This window comes from Cnephaeus nilssonii (assembly GCF_951640355.1).
Source record: "Cnephaeus nilssonii genome assembly, chromosome: 8".
Classification (NCBI taxonomy): domain Eukaryota; kingdom Metazoa; phylum Chordata; class Mammalia; order Chiroptera; family Vespertilionidae; genus Cnephaeus; species Cnephaeus nilssonii.
In genome coordinates this window covers 20,837,774-20,859,932 of record NC_137079.1, presented here as the reverse complement: position 1 = coordinate 20,859,932, position 22,159 = coordinate 20,837,774, and positions in this window count along the sequence as shown.

Genomic DNA, 22,159 nt, shown 5'->3' with positions numbered 1-22,159 from the left:
CAGCTTTCCTGAGTTTTGTCCTTGCTTCCAACTTAAGGATCAACTAGAGGAAGCCAAATATGCATCCAGAGCCAATCACATGGTATGCCCTCTTGTAACTAGCTTGCCTACAACTTCCCAGTCTAACAGCTTCCACTCAGAGCCTTCCTTTTTTCAGTACAAAGCTTTGCCACTTCTCTGACTACCTTGGAGTTTCTGCCCAAATGCAAGTGACAGTGGCTGACTCCCTCAGTACAGCAAGTTCTGTAGTATCTGTTCTCACTTGAACGGTCCTTCATTTATTTTCAAAGGAGAAACAGAGAAAAAGGGAAGAATAAGAAACAAAGGAAGGGTAAGAAAAAGATTTAAAATTGGTAGATTTAAAATTTGTATGCAGAAATTGTGGTATAGTTTATGTGTGGATATAAGTTGCCCAATAGATTATTAAAAGAGGTATGAAATGCAGCCTTCAAACTCAGGTCTACCATCCAATGGGGATATTCCAGTTCTAAAGATTGACAGGTTTGAAGCAGACCTGGTCCTAGAATAACTTTGCCACTGGGTAAGAAGTAGTCAACAAAACAGGGGTCCAGTGTCCAAAACCAGAAAGAAGACGGGGTTTGGGCTTCAAGAACAAGGCAGAAGTCCTATTGTTAAAGCTCCGTCTCAAGTTCAGAAAAGGTCTAGTAGTCCGGTGGGAAAGTGACGTAAATTCCCTTCAGTGGGGACCACAGCCTCCCTCAGAGCCTCAGAAAGGACTGAGCTTGAATGAGGATACGATGACAATAACTATTGCAGGACAAGAAGCTGATGAGACTGGAATCCAGAGAAACAGGCATAACAGACATGATATCTCATTTCTAGGGCAATTTGCTTTTTGACTATTTCATATTGCATATCTGATTCTTTAATAATGAATGTAAGTCATTTGATGTCAGTGTTGGCTGTTTTACTGTTAAGAACCTTATGTGTTTGGAAGTTCAATTCCAGCAAGCACTAAGAAACCTATATGTATCATTCATTTTGTAAAAACAAACAACAAACAAACAAACAAACAAACAAAAAAACACAACCCCACATTTATTCAGTGTCTGCTCTGCTCAGTGCTAGGAGCTAGGGCTGTGAAGATATGATCCCTGCCCTCAAGAACCTAGATCCCAATGGAGAGACAGACATTTAAATCAAGCTATTTCCTGGTAACTTACTATACTCTGGTAGTTGAAACAGAATAGATTTCTACATCCTGTTTGCTACCTTTGCACTTTCACTTCTGAAGCTTCAGAAGGAAAGATTTTAAGCTGGAATCTGGTGTTGTGGGGCTTAGGTAGACACTAGTCAGTTGGCGGTGGCTACAAAGCCTTACAAGTGTATGCTCCTTTTAAGTTCCCACTTCTTACCTTCTGCCTTACATCTAATACGGATTTAAATATCACTGCAATGCCTGACACTCCTGTATCTGTATCTCCAGTCATGAATTCTCCTGGAATAGCCCCCTGTCTCTTAAAAGAAAAAAAAATTCAGAGTAAATATATTGGTAACCTCACAAACCTGCCCAATCTTATCCTTTCCCTCATTTGTATATTTCACAGGTGATTAAAACTAAGGATAAAGAGTTGAATTAATTTTTCCAATTAGACAAGTTTTCTAACTCTTCACAGAGATAGTAGTGGGTCAGGCAGAGTATGGCTCCTGAGGCCTGGTTTCAATCACAATGATCTATTACCCCCTTTTCAATTAAAATGTTATCTTCTATACAAGTATATAAAGTAAGATTTTTTTGTTGTCTCATAATATTCTTAATCTCATAAAGATTAAGTGACTTTCCCAATGTCACAGGTTATTAATTTGTAGAGGTGGGATTTAAGCTTGGGATGGTCTGCCTCCATCTTGCTTGTAGGAAGGATGAAGGTTATTTGTGTGCTACTTGCTCTCTTCCACAGGTTCTAGTTCCTTGATTCAAGTTCCCTGAAAATAATATTAGTACATGATTTAATTTTTCCTTAGTCCTAGCATAACTTTTATGCATGAAACGTTTATGGCACATGATCTCTTTAAAGTGTTGTATAATTCATTTTGCTAATACTGTGTTGAGAATGTTTGCATCTATATGAATCAGGGATATCAGTCTACAATTTTCTTTTCTTGTAGTGTCTGTATCAGGGTATAGTGGGAATTATTCCTGGGAGGAAAAGATGATTCAATATATGAAAATCAGTAAATGTGATATATCACATTATTATAATGAAAGATAAAAATTATAGGATCATCTTTTAAATGCAAAAAAAGCATTTGAAAAAATACATCCTTTTATGATAAAAATGCTCAAAAAATTGGGTATAGAATGAACATGCCTCAACACAATAAAAAGTATATGTGACAAACCCACAGCCAACATTCAACTAAACAATGAAAAGTTGAAAGATTTTCTTCTCAGATCAGAAACAAGACAAAAGTAACTACTCTCACCACTTCTATTCAACATAGTACTGGAAGTTCTTGCCAGAGCAATTAAACAAGAAAAAAGCAAATAAAAGGCATCCAAATCAGAAAGGAAGACATAAAATTGTATTTGTGTGCAGATAATATGAGCTTATAATATAGAAAATCCTAAAGATTCCACAAGAAAAAAAGCTTTTAGAACTAATCAACAAATGCAGTAAAGTTGCAGGGTCCAAAAATCAACATACGGGAATCAGTTGCATTTCTATACACTAACAACAATACATCTGAAAAAGAAGGAAGAAAAACTATTCTATAAACAATAGCAACAAAATAATAAAATACTTAGAAATAAATTTAATCAATGAATTGAAAATTTGTATGCTGAAAACTACAAGACTTTGATGAAAAAAAAAGGACGAAAAACAAATAGAAAGATATTTCATGTTCATGAATCTGAAGAGTTAATAATGTTAAAATGTCCTACTACCAAAAGCAATCCATAGATTCAATGCAATCCCTATAAAAATCCCAATGCTATTTTTCACAGAAATAGAATAAAAACACAATTCTAAAATGTGTGTGGAGCCACCGAAGACCCTGAATCGCTAAAATAATCCTGAGAAAGAAGAGCAAACCTGGAGGCATCACACTTCCTGATTTCAAACTATACTACAAAGCTCTAGTAATCAAAATAGCGTCATACTGGCATAAATATAGACACAGAGATCAGTGGTATGTTGAAAGATATATCTGTATATTTTAATTACAAATCAATGACAATAACCCCCTATCTGGATTATATATTTCAATTGCATATTTTTTACAATCCTACCACATTGATGGTACACTTGACTCAAACAAGACCTTATTAAATAGAATTGTGGTTATTTCTAGATTCTACTATGGTTCATCTTCAGTTCTCCTTGAATTTTCTAGGGAAGTTCAGGTATCCATGGAAGGAAGAGCTTGTGTTTATCTTATACTTGATTGCAGCAATTTTCAACCTTGTCATCTCATGGCATACATAAACTAATTTCTAAAATTCTGTGGCACACCAAAAGATATATTGTATTTTTTGCTGATTTGACAAAAAAAGTAGGTATAATTTTGATTCATTCACAGCAGACGGTTATTGTTGTGTTGGCTGTTATTTATTTTATTTGACAATCTAAGGGAAAATAGGTCAGTGCCCTTGACAAAATAGTTGGGTATTGCATATTTTAAAAAATTTTGCAGCACAGAGGTTGAAAATTGCTGATTTAGCACATGGAAACATTTAGCCTTCACTCTTGGCACTGGATGGATACTACGTTGATAGATGTAAAAAAAATAATGCCTGATTTTATTTCTTATAAATGTAGCTCAAGCATGCCATTTTCTTTGTCTATAATTAGAAGGTAATATCTCTTCTGCCCACCTCACAGAATAATAATGTCTCAAATCACATAAAGTACATTAAAAAACTGGAAATTATAATGTGCCAAATTAAAGAGGAAGACAGGAGAGGAGTAACCTCAACAAAATGCCTATTGTTTGTCCATGCTTTATAAACTTAATCTCATTTAGTTTTTACAATAACCCTTTTAGAAGGGAGATTCAGATAAGTTAAAGAATAATTTATCAGATAGATAGTTCATATTAGCTGAATAATTTCACAAAAGGACAGTGGGAGAACTGGCATTTTAATATTATGCATTATAAATCCCCAAAGTCTTATTATTTTTGTTTCTCCATTCCATAAAGATGAGAGTGTCACTAAAAACAATGTATCTGGCTAAGTATTTTCAACAATGTACACCTTGCCCAGATGTAGGCTGATAAGAAGAGAAGCAAAGCAGAATAGCTGATTATTGTACAATCTCTGAATCTCCATGATGAATTAGAAATAGTGCTAGTTGAAGAGAGTTAAAAAAAAACAACACAAAAAAACCCCATACAAACCAACAACAAATCAGTGGCTCCTCTCATGGCTGCTTGTGTTACCTTGAGCAAGCCACACAGATTTTTTTTCCAGTAACCTCTCTCTACAATGCATTGCAGTTGGAACTGAGAATGAAAAATTTAATTAAGGCACTGCCTCTAAAGTGATAAACATGCAGCTAATTATTTACTAAAATACTGTTAGTTTAAAATGGAGGTATTATTATAAGAGCAAAGGGCTTTGGACTTGCAGCACTGAGTTGGAGTTTCAGGGTATTTAGAAGCTGGTCAAATGGAAAAAAGAGAGCGGAAAGTTGCAGGTGGGGTTGGAGGAGTCATTGGAAAGTTACACATTTGCAGAGCAGTGACACTTCTCTCTGGACGTCATTTTTCTCATCTGTAGAATGAGGAGATTAGATGCCATCATCTCTAAAGCCTGTTAAACTTCACTCTTCCAAGATTCTGTTTTTTGTCTCCGACTTCTATTTCTCATATTCCCATATTTGATATGCAAGAAAGGCAATGCACAAAGAAGCCCACTCTTCTGCAAGAATAATACAATTAAACTTTAATATGAACAGTTTACTGACAGATTTACCTACTCTCAGCTGTGAGCTTTTGAAAAACATTAAAAACAGGCTACTGGGAGGCTAAGACTTCCCTTAACAAGGACTGATGACATCCTGGAGCGCATTTGATTCTCCCACCGGCATTGAAACAGCAGGGGCCTGCGTTCCCACTGGGTGGGAAAGGGGTTAAGGGCATGATGTATTACTAGGGACTGTCATGTAAAACGATGAGGCCACTGCCCTTAGCACAAGGATCATCGTTGGCCATCAAAGAAAGAGCAAGGACACTCAGTCACCTCACTACATTTTATGGGAAAGGATGACTTTAGGCAAATGGAAGGCAACTTGTAAGTACTTATGTTAATAAATTGCTCCCAAAGGTCTTAACATATACATTTTGTAAATGTTGGTCAAGCAGTTAATCAATTCAGGAGCCCAAAATACTTCCCATTTTGATTTATTTCAGATTCCAAAGGAAAGGAACAGATAGGAGCGAGCTGGTGGTTAATAAGAAGGGAAACATCTTCCCTTAATTCACTGAGGCAGTCAGAGTTTGAAAGCTTAACTAATTAAAAGAGACCTTCCTCACTTCACCGGGGATAGATGTGAGTTTCAGACATGGTTTGGTTTCCCTAAGTATTAGTATCAGAGGGCTTTGTTTAGTGAAGTGTGCAAACTGGGGGAGTTATTAAATTGTGTGGGGAAACAGTTTTTCTTTTTTAACTGAAATGCTGTGCATAATGCAATAGTTCCCCTCGTTCCTTTTAAACATTTATAAAATGAAACATTTATAAAATATCTTTTATTTGTTTGTTTGTTTGTTTGTTTTAAGTAGGTCTGTTTATTTAACATGCACTAAGGTTCAATTCTGATCTCAAAGATGGGGCCTAAGGAGAAAATTCAGCTACATAATATGTAACTATTTAACAAATGACTGAGCTATCGCATGTTTCCTCTTAGACCTGTGCTGGTCAAGACTGGAACTTTAAGGGACTTGATTACAGTGATAACAAAACTGTATACCTTGCCACCTTAAGCAAGGTACAGCATCAATGGGAGATACTCTTTTCTGGGATTTCCAGACCATGAACAGATAGAGAGGAGTGGGGTTACTGTTTTGAGCCTGCAGATCTCAATCAGGAGATTGATCACTTTACTCCCTGAATAACCCTGGTTACCTGATTAGAAATGAGTGAGATCCTGACCTCTAGAATGGATAGATCTAAGACGTTAGGAAACTCCATTTCCTTAGGAACTTGCTCTTAAGTTCCTCTCTACTCATCAAAAATGAGACTTGCTTCCCGTTGTAGAGACACGCATGGAGGTAGGTGCATCTCGGGCCTGCAATAGACTCTCCTGTCCATCCATCGTCTGTTATCCAGCTCTTCTCTGAATCCATCTCAAGTTGGTTTTAAGCGGAGTCCTAGCCAGGATTATTCTTAAGCAATGGGCTCTGAAACTTGGTGATTCCAGGAGCATTTCCCAAAGTGAGGGCCTTGGAACATAGGAATCAGCTAAGTCTTTGTTAAAAAATCTAGATTACTAAACCCCACCTAGAACTACTGGGGACAATCCCAGGAATCTGTATAGAAGTTTTATCTCTGAGTGATTCTTATATTCACTAATGTTGGGGAATGCCTAACCTACCTCAATGATAGAAGAACCTAATAGGTAAGAAAACTGTAGCATATAAAACTGCCTGGTAATCATCTGCTCTCCTCCCTATGAAACTGATGGATAATCTTCTAAAATTGCCACCCCTCCCCCCCAAAAAAAATGCCAAGTTGATGAAAGGGGGCCTTTATTACAGTAGTTAAAGGCTCAAAACAAGGGCTGCAGCACTTAGGACATTCCAAAATTAGAGTGTAAGGTATTACACTCTAGGGCTGGATCACTAAGGGACACAGAGGGGTCCACATTGTTGCTTGTCCATATTTCAATCTCCAGATTTTTTAAGTGCACATTGATTTCATTGGTAAAAAGAAAAGTGAGGCCAGGCTGGCATGGCTCAGCAGTTGAGCATAGACCTATAAACCAGGAGGTCATGGTTTGATTCCCAGTCAGGGCACATGTCTGGGTGGTGGGCTAGATCCCCAGTAGAGGGTGTGCAGGAGGCAGCTGATCAATGATTCTCTTTCATTGTTGATGTTTCTATTTCTCTCTCCCTCTCCCTTCCTCTCAAAAATCAATAAAATTATATTTTAAAAAGAGAAATGTGAATCATATTTCTCAGTAGCTTTAGTCTGTGAACATTTTATACAGACATATTCCTTAACATTGTTTTCTTTATCTCAACCTGGATACAAAACTGTTAACAGCAAGGTATTCTCAATGTCCTGCAATGATTTTGACTCATCTACTTATCACTTTTACTTAGACCTAAGTACCAGAGCAATCACAAGCATTTCTCCCTGCCAAGCGACTGATTTGATTCTCACTGCCCCAAATGTTGGAACTTTTGTTTTACCTTCATGAGTAGTGGGGACTGGGAATCACTACCACAGCTCAGAACTTGGCTACTGGGCATTTGCCATGCCTTCAAATAACCATTTATTTCAGATGATTTTCCTTCTGTATCTCTGTTATTTCTGGCCCTTTAAATATGATCATTTTTATGTTACCTTTTGCACAGCCCAAGGTAATAAGCAGCAGCAGGTGCCATGCATCATGCTGAGTGTTTCCCATGAAGGAGCTGAGTATGATTGAGCTAACAAAAGGTGCTTTGTTTAACGCAGTCGATAAAAATCAGCCACACTTCACAATATATCCGATGTCTCTTGTCAAGGGGGAGGAAATTAGAAGCATGACTTGTGGCAGTATCTTTGCGGAAATCTGTTGAGGCAGAAGAATGCTTAGTCTGTGCCAGTTCTGGTAATGAAGTGCTAGAGACTAATTCACTTGTTGGAGTTAGCTGATTATAAAATTACTAGAGGCCCGATGCATGAAATTCGTGCAAGGGGCTTGGCCCTCACAGCGCCGGCAGCTTGCCTCGGCCCTAGCAGCCCCAGTTTCGTCCGGAAGGTCCTTCTGGAAGGACGTCTGGAAGGTCATTCGACTGTCCAGTCTAATTAGCATGTTATGCTTTTATTATTATAGATAATAACCTCTCTATCATCTGTCTATCATCTATCTATCTATCTATCTATCTATCTATCTATCTATCTATCTATCTATCATCTATCTATCTCTTCAATCTTTGTCAGTCACAACAGTACTCAGAGTTTATTAACAATAGAAAGTATAGTTCAAAGCATCTCAATCAATTATCTTTCCGGGAAAGTCAAAACTTGAGAAACCTGGTTACTCAGCAAATAATTTATGTATATAAGCTGTTGCCTTAACTTAAAAACTCTTACTTAAGAAGCTAAAAGTGAAAAAGCAAAAAGAAGAATTTCTCCAGATCATTGCTCCAAGTAAGGATTTCAGCAAACTTTTCAGGCAATAAATGACATGTCTTCATCACTGGACACTAACTAGACCTTGGCATCTCTAGACCTGAGATGCTCTCTCATTTTCAATGCTTTCCCAGACTTCTTATTCTGGAGGGTGTCTATTTTGGAACTTCTCAGACCTACCATTTTCTGATTTTGGCCTAAATGAATACAAAGCCAAGCAGAGAGACACAAGCACTTTCACCTTCCAGGGCATGATAGCACAATGGCTAAAGTACATACTCCAGACTAGCGGTTTGAGTTCTGGCTCTGCCGCTTGCTAGCTCTGTGGTTTTGGTAGGTGATTCAACCTTTCTGTGCCTTGGTTCCTTTTTTGTCAATTGGGGATAATTTTAGCAACTACCTTCGGCATTCCTGAGAATTAAAAGAATATATCATTTAGAATTGTGTCGGAAAGCAGTAAGTGCTCAAAATTGTTACCTACTATTTTCCAACATATGCCTAGTGTCTTCTTCGTCAGTGATAGTATGGCTATAAAGGGGCCTAAAGGCATGGAAACTACCTCAAACAAAACAAATATATGAAAAGCTACTTTTTTTTTAAGTTAAAGCAGTATCTTATGGAAAGTGTTGTTGGTTTTCTGGGAGTTCCTGAACCAGAACTTGGAAAGCCCTCAGGATTTCCATGGCAGACACTCTGTCTTACTTTCTTGGGGGTCCCATGATCCCTTGTCCCTGGTCCAATCAACTGTAGGTAAAGGTCCAGAATCATGAGTCCCAATTGTTCACATTTATTGTGGAAACATACTATATGAGAAAGGGCCTCGAGAAGACAAATTAATTATTTAGTCACACAGACTTTAGCATGAAGCATATTAGAAAAATGCCCATTATACCTTGGCAGGCTCCTGGTATATGTTTCTATCTCTCCATAGATAAAGTCCAAACCAAGGAAAATAAAGAGGCCAATGGTAAAATGCCTCTTAAAAAATATCCCCAGACATTTTATCTTGGCCTTACTAAGTTTAAATAAGTTTTGGGTAAGTTTGTCACGTAGTTGGTAAGAAATCCAAACTTCATGCATGTAATTTTCCTAGTTCCCTTTTTGAAAGTACCGCTAGTAGCATTTTCTTCAGTATAGCATTGGAACAACAAGCTGGGTCAGAATTTTATTTTTATGTTATTGCAATATATAATTTAATATAGCAGATTTCTATATTGTATGAATACCTTTTAGATTTTACATGTCTTTAGAGACTAAAATTCCAAAAAATCAAACAGAAAACCAACTCCACAAATAATAACTACCTCCCCTCCCCTGGATTTAAAAATATATACAGAGAATTAAATTCATGGAAATAATGCCTTAGAGTCCATAAATCTTAACTATTCTCCACTTACAACCATTTAAGAAGCAACTGATTTCCCTTAGCTAACATTTAAACTGAGACTAGAGCACCTGCACATTACTATAAACATCTTAATAGCATGTAAATACAAGACCACCTAGGATACTGAATTATTGCCAGCTATTATAAACACTTAAGTGGGAAAATAGAATTGAAATGCTACTTTCCCATCCTGTAGTGGGTATTTCAACTATTCCCCATGAACCATTTTGCTCATCAGAAGACATAGAAGGCACTTCCCAACCCTTTGAAATCCTGCAGGACCATAAAACTTGTTTGGCCTATATAATGTGAGCAAAAGTGATGCCTGCCACTTTCTGGTAAAGCATTTTATTTTCAATGCTCCACTCGGTCATCTGCCCAGAAATCTTGATAGTATATGTGATGTGGAGGCGCCATGCGATTAGAGCAGCCAGGAATGCTGAGCTTTCACATGAAAGAAAATTAACCTGGGGTTTATTCAGACTTCTAGTGGACTTTGTATGAATGTGTACTTTTTCTCCATCTTTATTATATAGTTTTAAGGTATAGACGTTGATGTTTTGATATGTGTATATATTGTGAAACAATTGCCATGGTCAAACAAATTAACATATCCATCACCTCACATAGTTATTTTTTCTTTTCTGTTTTATTTTTTCTTTTCCATGGTACTGAGAACTCTTAAGATGTATCCTCTTGCCAAATGCCAAGTGTACAATACAATATTGTAACTATAGTCACACTGTTAGACAGTAAATCTTCAGGACTTATTCATTTTGCATAACAAACTGTGTGCAATTTGAGGGCCATGTGTTACTGCAGCATGGCCCTTAGGGTAGATTCTACTTGCTACACATTTCAGAACTAAACAGACTTCTGAACTCATAGAGGTTGGGGAAAATCCTGACACTTTGAACTTTGTGGGGAAAGAGAGAAAAGAGAACAGGACACATGAGTTTCATAGCAAATTCTTGCATCTTCTAGAAATGGTGTAGTAGGACTTTCTCATCCTATCTAATAATGAGGGAATATGTTAATTGATTATCACACCCTCACAAAGATGGCGGCACCCAAAGCCAATAAAGAGGGAATATGCTAATTGACTGACACATCCTCACAAGATGGCAGTGCCCAGTCCCATCAGCCCTGCCTCATCCAGCTGGAGTTCTCCAGTCCCCTCATCCCCGCCTCACCCAGTCCCCACAGCATCCAGCCTCATCCAACCTCAGTCCCCCAAGTCCCCTCAGCCCCACAGGGGAAGGCAGTTGGGGACAATCATGTCAGCAGGGGAGCAGTGAGGCATCAATCAGGCCAGCAGGGGAGCAGTTAGGTGGCTATGAGGCTGGCAGGCAGAGTGGTTAGGGGCAATCAGACAGGCAGGCGAGTGGTTAGGAGCCAACAGTCCTGGATTGTGAGATGGATGTCCGACTTCCGGTTTAGGGCTGAGGGACTCCCCCGCCCCATGCACAGATTTCGTGCACCAGGCCTCTAGTTTCACATATAAATGACTTAGAGATCAGAAAGAGGAACTGGTTAATTTAAATATTTGTCAGTAGCAAAGTCTGTTAATATTTTACATGCTAATCCACAGGGAAAGAATAAGATAAGTAAAAGAAAAAAGAACAGACCAGAAAGAAAATTATGTAGCTGTTTGTAATTTTAATAAGATTTGGAAATGTGAGAATCCTGAATTCAAACTCAAAGTTTTACCTGCCATTCTACTTGGGAAAAGAAATGAAGCTCCATGCAGTATTTCTGGCAAATGGTCCCAGGTTGAGTTTACCCTACCACCAAGACACACTGGGAGATTAAAGCACTGATTTTTTATGTGGCTTTTATGAAAAATAACAATTTAAAAAAGCATGTAGTGCTTAAAATAATGCAAAGAAAGCTAGCTAATAGCAGAGAGGAGGTGAAAATATGAATCTTTTGATTTGTAGTTAATTGGGGGCAGTATTGTTACAAGACATGACTCCTATTTCCAAGCTGAGGACATTTAAACAGGTTATTTAACTTCATTAAATTCACTTGCCTTACTGTAAGAATTGATTGAATTCTAAATGTCTTTCCCACTTTATTTTTTAATTTTTTTCCTCCACCAACCCTCAATGACTTCTTTTATTTCTAATATCAAAGTATCATCTGTAAGAAGTAATGTGAAGCTCTAATAAATTTAGCAAAGAAGAGTAGAGATAATATAGCTAATTATTAAACACTTCCTTCATGCCCATTACCGACACTTACTGTTGGAGGAGCAAATTCTTTCCTTCCTATTTCAGCACTCCCACTTCCTTTCAGGTTAGCTTCTTCCTGCCTGAGGCACTCTACACACTTTCCACCCCCCACCCCAGATCCTTTTAATTGTGCTCTATGGAAACTTTGTGGTACCTTAAGCAAGAAAATTTCCCTATAATTAATAAATTTCCACTAGTGATCCTTCTATCTCTTAGCATTAATTGAAAATCCGAATTCTCCAATGGATTACTTTTTCTAAATTCCTCTTCCAATCATTCTCGGCTCCATTGCCTTGACAATTGTTGAGGCAAGTTGATGGAGTCAGACTTTTTTTTTAAAACCTCTATCAGGCTATGGCTACTTCCAGACTCTAGTATTTACCTTGGAGTTTTATGCCATTTTCTTTAGTCTCCTTTAAAGACCGATTAGGTTCACCAAATTCATCTGTCTACACACAGGTCATTTCTCCATCTGTTGAAACTAGTATAATATTTCCCTTACACATTTCCTCTCGATTCTGTTTTTTTGCTACTGTCTTGACTTTTACAGTTCTTCCATTTCAGATACATAATAATAATAATGCCTACTAGACCTCATTATCATTCAGTATGGGATAGCTAAGATGCTTTTGTGTGTGTGTGAGTGACCATAATATTTTTTATCAGGCCCTTATTCTAATCTGTTTTCTTTCTGACATGGTTTTCATCTTCTTCATAACTTTGAATCCCTGAAACTCTCCCAGTTCTTTTAGTCTACCAACTTTATCTGAATTCACTTGGCTTCCTACAAAATCTGGAACCCATGGTAAAACAATTCAGTGACATCTTATTAACATCTTGGGATTTTCCACCACCACTCTGGGGCTTCTATCAAGTCTACTTTATATATCCCTAACCCTGGATAACCCCAACAAGCAACATTGCTGCTCTTTCTGCTGGGTTGTTAGCAGTAGCCAACGAAAGTAAAAAACTAAAATAATTGGGTCCACTGCAATTTCATGCTAAGTAAACACAGTTAGGTCTTCCTCCCTGCTGCTCAGCAATCCTTTATTTATTTATATGTGGGGGATGCAAGAAACATCCTTCACAGCAACTCCTCCACATTATTCCACATGTTCATTTCCTTAGGTTGTCACCCCTACACCTATCATCTGAAGGTGTGAATCACACCTATGATATTGGCAGAATAAAAAACTTCTGACCTAAGTTTCTCTACTTTCTTCAATATCTCAAAAATCATCAGTGTTCTTTTGGTATTCCTCTCTGTCTGCTACAGCATCACATAAAATTGCATCCCTCATCTTTGCCAATGTTCTCTCCTATGCACTTTCTCATAACCCCTTCTCTTTCTTTCAGACCAGCTTTCCCAAGATTAACTCCCTCCTTTAGCATTTCCTTCAGCTTCCCCCTATCTACAATTTTTTTTATTTTACTGTGTCAGAGAACATGACCAGATTATATTATTCTAGAAAAATCGTTTTTTCTTGGTCATTCTCTCTGTAGAATGATCAACTTATCTCTATTCTGACATTTGAATTAAATTATGGTCTCTGCCTCTGCCTGGCTTTTGAGGTCCTGACGCTTGTTATTTACACTAACTTTGGATATCCTCTATGAATTTCTGGTAAGTCAAATACAATATTTGAATATTAAAGTGAGCCATAAGGATATTTGGAGCTAAGAGTGACATGAGTTTCATAGTCCATAGAAAATTGGGTGCAAACATTTATGGGAAAATTGCAGCAAGTTGGAAGGAAATATAAAGAAAGTAGTAATGGGCAGTGCTAACAATTAACTGAAGGAATAACTCCAAAATAGGTTGCTAATCATTCAAACCACAGCGTCCAAGCTTTTGGAAAACACAGATTGTGGATCAATCCCCAAGGAGTCTAAAATGGCCCTTGGTATAGTAGCAAGAATTTTGGGTCAGTAACAGAAAGGTGACACCAGGAGATGTTTAAAACCAAACAATAAATAGGTATGTGACCAGGATTAGTAAGAAGGCTGGTGGTCAGTCTCCTATTTTATTTTAATATATATTTATTGTTGAAAGTATTACAGATGTCCCCCATATTCCCACCATTGACCCCTTCCACCCCTCAGCCTCCTATTTTAGATATGAGTTCACTGAGGCACACGGGCCATGTATTTCTTAGGTTTGTATTTTCCTAACTGGTGAGCTTTTGATCAGTATTTATCCTTGATTTACCAGAATTTAATGCACAGAGTAGGATTTAGTGAATATTCAGTGAAGTGAAATGAAATGTAATCAGATAATTACAAAACTTAGGACTAGAAAAACTATTTGCAGATAGATGGTGGGAAGCTACAACTCAGTGACTACACAGTGTTCAAAGTTGACACCAAAAGTTTAATTCAGGAACACAAATTTCAGACTCTTTGCTCCTTTTTTAAAAATATATTTTTATTGATTTCTGATAGAGGAAGGGAGAGAGAGGGAGAGAGAGAAACATCAATGCTGAGACAGAAATATTGATTGGCTGCCTCCTGTATGCCCCCTACTGGGGATTGAGCCTGCAACCCAGGCACCTGCCCTGCTGGGGAATCTAACCCTGACCTCCTGGTTCATGGGACAACACTCACCCACTGAGCAACACTGGCCAGGTCAGACTCACTGCTCCTTGGGTGGGAAGGTTATCTCCTGATACACTGCTACTCATGGTCAGAACTGACTTGTAGCTCAGTCTGCAAGTAATCTTCCCAATGTATAAGTCTGAGAAGGCCTGGCAAAGGTAAGTGGCCAATTCTCACTCCCTTTTGGTAAGCTTTTCTTTCCTCCAAAAAGATTGAACTCCTTCATTCTTGGATATATACTGACTCCATCTTCAAGTGAATTGAACTCAGATTGCTTACTGAGGCAACTCATATTATCTTTAAACCTTTCTGTTGTAGTGGTTATTGTGGTCTATATGACACATCTCTACAATCTGTTGAGATACCTGGTAATACACACACTTAACAAAATTTCCAATGGAAAGAAAAGGTTGAGAATTCACTTTGTAGATGGGATGATGAAAGTGTCTCATAGAGGTCCTCTTGAAATGAGAGGTCCTATAGAAGCAAAGTTCTGGTTCAAACAACAGGAGTTTTCAGTAAAATTCCACGATCAATGCTGGTAAGTAGAAATGCTTTATTGACATAGCAAAATTGTCACCCAAACACAGTACCAATCTGGGGTCTGGTGGGCAGCATTTGAGGCAAAAGAGCAAATTCATGCCTTCCTAGTCCCTAGATAGATTATTGGTTATCCTTTTCCACTGACCAAATACAATATGGATCATGAAAGTGGGACCTCTAGGAGGCTTGATTATATAAATATGAATCAAAGAGGGTGGTATGGTAAACATAGCCGAAGTTATGATGGTTATTTCTACTTTCTTAAAAATGTATACAAATAGGCATATGCTTTTTGTTTGAGGTATTTAGTCTTTAATATATTTTTATAGTTTTAATGTTATATAATTGACATTTGATAAATGGTATTAAAAGTGTATGACTTGTTAATGTTTAAATCAAGACAATGAACATATCTATCACACTCCACAATTTTTTTTATGCCTCTTTGTATCTCCTTTTGGTCTCTTCCTCCCCCACACCCTTGTCCCTGACCCAGACAACAGCTGATCTAATTTCTGTTACTATAGTTTAGTTCACCTTTTCACAATTTTATATAAATGGAACCATACAGTTTAGGCTCTCTGTTATTTAGCTTCTTTCATCGGCAAAATTATTTAGAGATAAATTCATGTTGTTGCATATATTAGTAGTTTATTCCTTTTTAATGTTGAATAGCATTCTATGGTATGAATAAATTGTAAATTATTTATTCATTCGCATATTAATAGATATATTGTTTTCAGTTTTTAATTTTCTATGACAAATAAAACTGCTATGGACATTCATGCCCAAATAATTTGGACATATATTTTTATTCCTTTTGGGAAAATATCTAGGAGTAGAATTTCTGGGTTGTATATTATGTTTATGTTTAACTTTTTAAGAAACTATTAAACATTTCCCAGACTAGTTGAACCATTTTACATTTCTACCAGCAATAAATGTGAGTTCTAACTGCCTCATGTCTCACCAATAATTTATAAGATTATTCTTTTTAATTTTAGCCTTTTTAGTGGGTATGTAGTAATATTTCATTGTGATAACAATGTGCATTTTCCTAATGACTAATGATATTGAGCCTCTTTATTCATATTTATTTGCTCATCTATCTATCTTTGTGAAATGTTTATTCAATTATTTTTGCCTATTTAAAAAAATTGGGTTATTTGTCTCTTTAACATTGATTTGTAAGTATTCTTTATTTATTCAAACATCAAATCCTTTCTCATATATGTGTTTTGCAAGTATCTTCTCAAAGTTTGTGGCTTGTCATTTCACTCTTATTGAAGTATCTTTTGAAGAAGTTTTGTTTTTCATTTTGATGAGGACTAAATTATTGATTTTTGCATTTATAGTTCATTGTTTTTGTATCCTATTTAAAAAAGCTGTTGCTAAACCCAAGGTCATTATGATTTTCTTCTCTGTTTTTTTTTAGATGATTTAGATTTTTAATTCTTACATGTACTGGTAAGCTTATGCTCAATTTCAATTTAAGTTTTATATAAGCTGTAAGTTTAATATTAAGGTTAATTTCTTGTATATAGTTATCCAATGGTTCCAGCACCATTTCTAGAAAGCTATTTCCACTAAATTATCTTTGTATTTTAACCAAAAGATAATTGACCACATGAGTGTGAATTGAATATTCTATTCACTTCCGTGGTTCTATTTATTTTTTCTCTCTTGATGTCAATGCCACATCATCCTCATTACTAAAATGTTATAATCAGTTTAGAAGTGAGGTAGATGACTCTTTTCCAGAACATAAGTCTTTCCTAATAACAGACATTTCTAAGTTTCCAGACCAGAACTCTTTTCTGAATTACAGACATATATACTTAAATCCTTGCTATGGGTCAATTACTAAGGAATCCCTCAAATAACTCAAAATAAAAAAATGTTTAAATCTAGGCACAACTTTTTCACTCAAGTTTATTCTTCCTCCTATATTTTTAATTTTATCAAGGGCATTATAAACCTGGGAGTCTCTCTTTCTTTCTTTTTTATCTTTCAGTATAACTCAGTTATATAAATTTTAACTTCAACTATCTCGTCGACCACTTTTCTCCATAACCATTGCCACTGCTTTCACAAAACTTGTATCTTTTCCTTCCAGGATTATTCCTTCACTCTGGTTTTACCTACTCTTGCCCATCAGAACAAACAATCACATAATTTTCTTTACAAAATTCTTCTTCAATAGTTTCCAATCAGTGACAGCATCTTTTTGTTTCAATCATTGCCACCCTTGCCTTTCCCCTGAGCTGCCTGCACTGCTGCTGTCACAATTGAATAGGTTTCCTTAGACCCACCATTTTCTTTTGTACCATCGTGCATTTGTTTCCGCTGCTCTCTCGAAGGGGGTGTCTTCCTTATCAATCATTTATTGTGTCAAGCTCAGGCTTTATGTGTCTGTGAGGCTTTTGCTGGTCTCCCCACGTACAGTAGGGATTCTTTCTTTTAAGCTTCACTGCCCTTGGTTCAGGCTTTGTTTTGTTTATATGAATGTGCCCCCCCCCCCTCCCCCCGGAAGACTGTCTGAGCCTTTTAGGAAAAGGATCACATGCTATTTTATTTTTCTATCCCCTTTACCCAACATGGCCTAGAAGGAGTGCTAAGTATATCTAATGGTTGAAGTATATGTTTAATGGTTGAAATATATATTTAATGGTTGAATAAATAATACATCAAATACTTATATACACAAACTTAGAGATGGTGAATTAGAACAGAATGGATGTGGTTGGGGGTGGGTGATGCTCAGGAGCCTGCAATCAGAGGAGCTTCTTCAGAGGAAGTGGTTTGGTGGTGAGCACCTGATATTTGGACCTTGAACTTAATCTTAACATCAATTTTCTCTTTACCCTACTATAGTTTCAATGCTTTTGAGTCATTTTTACCCAATCACTCACAACAATTTTATCTAGTCTGTTAAGAGTCTGAGGCAGAGAATTAGGGCTAAAATTCCCATTAGGAAGATAAACCCAGATAAAACATTCAAGCGCTTGGTTGTCAAATAATAATTACATAATTTTTGAAGGCTTACCTTGCTTCAATAGTAAGAAACTATTTGGGAAACCATATTGAAGGCCTTATTTGCCCCCCCAAAGAAAGGTGATGGTGGAGATAAAGACACAATAAACGGCTCGAGGAACTCTATTCATATATTTTTTGGGGGAAAAAAGTAATTGACTATTGGCAGGACCAACATTTTAATCACATTTTCTCTTCCATTGACTCACATTCTTTCAATCCAGCCTGCTGCTCACTGAATTGGAACACTGTACTTCTTAATCTTGCTCCTTTACCGAAGTTCACCTGGTGGTTAAATACTTTCAATGCCTTTAACATTCTTTAAAAAAATGCTATTAAATGATGCTTAAAGGCCTTTGACACAGTGAATAATTTTTTTACTTTTAAGAGTGGAGATAGTCCAATGTACTCAATATAGTTGCTGTCATAGAATAGCGAAAGGAAGAGGCTCAAAAGCAGTGATGTTAGTGTGAGGGTCAGGACAAATCAAGTAAAATTTTCATGCCAACTACCTTTTCTTTTTCCCTTTTTGATCTTTGTATAAACTGTTTTCACAGACTTGACATTTTATACGAAAAGCAACACAAAAAAGTTTTCTGAGTGTTGTTGTGTGTTTTTTTTTGAGGTGGGGTGGAATGGCAAAGTCAATGTAAAGAATAGTGGAACATCAACCATTGCACTTGGTGAAGGCTGATGAGAAATAGACATGTCAGATAAGTAAAGCTACAGGAAGGTCATGATTAGCACCACAGGAATATTGGCAATTCCAGCTGTGACCGAGCTTTCTTCATTCCTAGGTTCACTGCCCACTAAAAAATGGGTTTTCACAACTAAACAATCCATCAATCATAAATCTACTCACTGTGCTGGATGTTATGGAGAACCATAAATCAAGTATAAGATAGTACTTACCTACTAAGAGCTAATGGATCTTCTAGGAAGGCAAGACCATGCTGGCACTTTCTCCAAAGAGGATACTCAGCTGCTCTGCTGTTGCTATTGTCCTTGGAGTCCTCTGGAATAAAAACAGGGTAAGAGAGTTAAGTGAAAAATAGTAGGGCCTTGGGTTCAGAATCTTAGTTCAGACATCAACTAGACAACTCTCTGATGTCGGAGAGCCAGTTTTGGCCCAATCCCCGCAGGCCAGGCTGAGAGACCCCACCTAGTTAAATGCCTGAGATAAAAACGCTTCAGAGGAACATTTGGCACTCAAGGGAATCATACAAGAGGGAAACAGTGGACCATTCTGTTTTCCCCTCGAGTTCTTCTGTGAAGATAGCACCTAATAATGATTATAATATTATTAATTAAAAAATGTAATTGTTATGACCTAATTCACTGGCTAATGTTTAGACATTTGGGCAGAAATGTCTGAAACCAGGGAGGCTTACTATGCTAATACATCATGGGCTTCTTTTACTGCTGCTTCTTATGCACTTGCCCATCAGTAAAGTACTGGTCTAATCAGTCGAAATCCATCTATTTCACTGAGATAATGATGTTTTTTTCTGTTTCCAACACTCGCAGAAATCTCAGTGGTTGTTGGGTGGTAAGGTCCACTCGTCCACTGAAGTTCTTCAATTTGTCTCCATGTTCAAAAATGGTCCATTGAATGGAATTTGGCCTTCTTCAGCCTACATAAAAAGTTTTGACTACAGTCTTTTCCCCTGGGTCATTGGGTGCTTAGAGTCTTACATTTATATTAAAATGGGATTCTACTCATGTAATTCTTCCTTAATTAAAATACAGTCAAAGGTAACTTGTGGCCTCCAACTAGACAACTCTCAATATCAGCTTGTCTTTAAAAAATCTATATATATAAAAGGCTAAGTCACCATCTAACCATCTGACCGGCTGGTAGATATGATGCACACTGACCACCAGGGGACAGACGCTCAATGCAGGAGCTGCCAAGCTGTGGTGACATGGCAGCAGCGGTTCTCAGGTGACGCACCCTGGAACCAGAGAGGAGGGAGCCTGATTCCAGGGTGTGTCACTCGATATCCAGGACCCCTCAGGGATGTCGGAGAGCCGGTTTTGGCCCAATCCCCGCAGGCCAGGCTGAGAGACCCCACCTGCCGGAGGGACCCCTGCTCACTCAGCAGATGCCTTTCAAGCCGAGGCGCCACCCCAGGTGTGGCTGGCTGGGGAGGGACCATGGGAGGTTGGCTTCAGGGCATGTCCAGCCCATCTTGCCAAGTCCCACCCCAGCAGCCACCTTCTAATTAATTTCCTTTCAATGTGCACAAATCCAGAGCACTAGTAGGAATATAATATGCAGGCAGTTGGTTCCTTAGCTATAATTTATTAAATGCCCACTATATATTAACATTTATATGGGTCATAATATCTTATTTAATATGTAATCCATGTCTGTAGACAGAGGCCTTGAGAGGGTTAAAATAACTTTCCAAATAGAACTGTAATTTCCAGTTACAATCTCTCTGATTTCAAACAGTATAGATTTTCTTCCATGTTAAATGTCTTGGTGCTGATAGTACACTAGAAATAATTGAAATCTCTGCCCTGAGATACATGTCAGCGTAAAGATTATTTCCAAATCTTAACATTTACAGGGCCATTAAAATATTCCTTAAAAGACAGCATATTTCTTTTTTAACTTTTGGAGAAACACAGAGTATTCTGAATTAACTGGATAAGTAGTGGCCTCAACTGATATAGATATGTAAAAAAATTAGCAATTCTCACAAATACAATAAGGTCCTAAAATATTTATTGATTTTAAGCATTAATTAAATGCCCACTGTGTTCCAGACACTGGAATAAGTGCCAGGAATACAATAACATTATTGTTCTCAATTAACAGTAAAGTGGCAAAACTGAGTCAGTCATCTCAGCAGAGAAAATGTTAGAGATAAGCAGATAATAAGCTAACTTGGCAGACAGCAGTTTCTACAAACTGGACAGCTCATTATAATTACTAAAAGACTAGGGAAAAGTAGCACCCTCCTAAAATTTTTTTTTATATCTCTCCTCTCTTCCTTAACACTTTCTGTTTATCGTGTATTTCCTCATTTTCTGAGAAAATAGAAATAATCAGAATAAAACTTTCATAATATCCTGTAACCCCATTTACCATTTAACGTGCTTCTAGGACTGAATTCATCCCAACATCCCAAGGACATCACTATAGTAATTCACCTTTAGCCATCATTAATAATTCTTTTTATTTTTTTATAGACAACTAGTGGCCTGGTGCACAAAAGTTGTGCTCATTAAAAGGGAATTAATTAGAGGAAATATTTTAATATTGCTATTTGCCCTTTCTCTATAATAGAAGTGTCAGAGATGAAAGAAAATTAATAAAATGTGTATGAAAATCTTCCTCCTGTCAGAGTCTGGGGCATGCTGCAGGACCCAGAGTCAAGTCCCCGCCCACCTGTGTGCACCTCGAAATCATGCAAGACCCAGACCTGGCTGGCCTCACCCCCATTGAGTGAGATCCAGACCTGGTTGGCCCCATCTCCGTCAAGCCCTGCCAGGCAGGGGGCACAGCCTCAGGTCCCCTGTCAAGCCCTGCCATGTGGGGGATGCAGCCTCAGGACCCCTGTCAAGCTCTTCCGGGTGGGGGGGGGCGCAGCCTCAAGTCCCCTGGTGCACCCTCAGGTCCCCCGGCCCAGCACTGGGGCAGGGGGTGTGGCCTGAGGTCCCCTGCCCCGGTCCGGCGCCATACAGCCTCAGGTCCCTGCTGATCACTCATTATGGCTTGTTATGGGAATCCCGCCTCCACTCTGGACTCAGCCATCTTGTGTTATGGGAACCCTGCCTCTGCTGTGGGTGTAGCCATCTTGTGATGGTGTGATGGAGTGAGGGTCAATTTGCATATTACCTCTTTATTATATAGGATTATTTTAGAGTAGTTTTATGTTCATAGCAAAATTTAAAGTACAGAGATTTCCCATATATTCCCTGGCTCAAATTTCTTCCATTATCAACATCACTCACCAGAATGGTATATTTGTTACATTGATGAACTTACATTAACATATAACCACCCAAGCTCTAAAATATACCTTAAGGTTCACTTTTAGTTTTGACCAT